The following is a 1,814-nucleotide window of genomic DNA, read 5'->3' as shown; positions in this document are numbered from 1 at the left end:
TACTTTTCCTAGACTGTTTCTTGGAGCAGGGTCCTCATTTCACCTGCATCAGAATCATACCTGGGCAAAATTGTGAACTAAATATTCCTGGTCTCCACCCTAGACCTGTTCATCAAAATCCCTGGGAATGGGATCTAGCAATTTGCATTCCCAGGTACTTCTTATGTACATGGAAGTTTGAGAACCATCACCTTATGGTAATAGATATATGTAATTGAATGAACAACTAACGTGTGTAGGCAGTGTATGTGTATCATCTCTGCTTCTCGCAACAGCTTTGCAAGAAAGGGCTTGGCATCATCTTTTACAGAGGTTCAGAGAGATTGAGCGACTTACCCTAGGACACACAGCATTTGAATCCAAGTCCTCCTGAGAACAAAGCCCGGACTTTTTATTTTTACTGAATTGCCTACCTTACCGGCCTTGGTCTCACAGGGCAGTAGGATGGGATGCCTGCCCAGACTCACAGCTGGTACATTCTGGTAGGCCCGGGAATGATTACCCAAACTACCTCTCCTCCTTGCCAGCTCCCGCATTGAGCCTCATGCCCTAAGCACAGAATCAGCACGGTACATTGAACAAACATGGCTCTGGCATCATACAAACCTGGATTCAAATCCCAGCTCAACCACAGATATCATGTCATCTTCTGCAAAAATCACTTCACTTCCCTGAGCCTGTTTCTTCATCTATAAAACGGGTAAAATGATGCTGAAAACAACAGAGTAGCTGTGTGGACTGAACGAGCTAACACAAGGAGCTGGCACTTAGCAGGTATCCAATGTACCTCCTCAGTTTTAAAGAATAATTTGTTAGCTGTGCATACAGAGTAATTATTCCTCAAAATCACGCCCCAGAGAGCACATGTGTCAGCTAAAAGCCAGAAGAGGAAGCGGTGACATGTGCTAGGGCCAAACTTGGGCCAGAATCATCCTGGATCTTTACATAACTGTTCCTCCTCAGAAGCTACGGGATTCTGCAGTACCCCCTCCCCCGTGCCTTGTCCCCTGGCTCCCCAAGAACTGCCCAGGAGAGGGAGTCAGACCTAAGAGGGCTCTGCCAAGGTCTACAGAGCCAGGAAACTGGCCCTCAAACTAGGGAGCCGGAGGTGGCATGCTGAAGCAGAGCCAGGAGTCAGACGGAGGATTGGGCCCACTCAGCTGTGCCATGGAGGGGTCCTGGGGGTCACCTCTCTCCTCTGAGACAACAGTCACCTCAGCAGAATGATAGGGTTGAGCTCCACTAAGGGATTCCAAACTGGGTTTTGAAAATAGAAGGTACATTCATATAAAGAAACACGCACACACGCACACACGCACACACGCACACAACCAAAGCTAAACTACTTTCAAAGATACACATATGTCTAAATCAACATTTGATAAATGGATTGGAAGAGTAGAAGGGCGAGGGGCAGAGATGGGGTTAGAGATGGGGGCGGTACAACAGCTAATAAAATAAAGAGAGGGGCCACAAAGGGGCGATGGCCATGTCTACCCTGAGCTGAGGTTGACAAGTAACTCTGTGCAGGGCCATGCGTGAGGCAGGTGGGAGGGTGTGGGGCCACCTCTGCCCCAGGCAGGGCCACTCCACTGCCCTTCTCGAAAGCTCTGGCTTGAACAAACTGTTCTGCTGCTAAAAAGAAAATTGGCACCAGCAAAAAGGTGCTCTCTCTCACTCCCCAGATGACATGGTGGCTCTGGAACCCAAAGAGGCCAGCATGAAACCCAGACTTGTACCAAAGCTCAGGCCCTGACACACATCATTGTATCAAATTTTCCCCGTCTTCCAAGCAGGCTCCTCTGTGCCTCCCT

Source organism: Pteropus medius, unplaced genomic scaffold (assembly GCF_902729225.1).
Source record: "Pteropus medius unplaced genomic scaffold, Ma_sr-lr_union100, whole genome shotgun sequence".
Taxonomy (NCBI): Eukaryota; Metazoa; Chordata; class Mammalia; order Chiroptera; family Pteropodidae; genus Pteropus; species Pteropus medius.
This window is presented reverse-complemented; position numbering follows the sequence as displayed.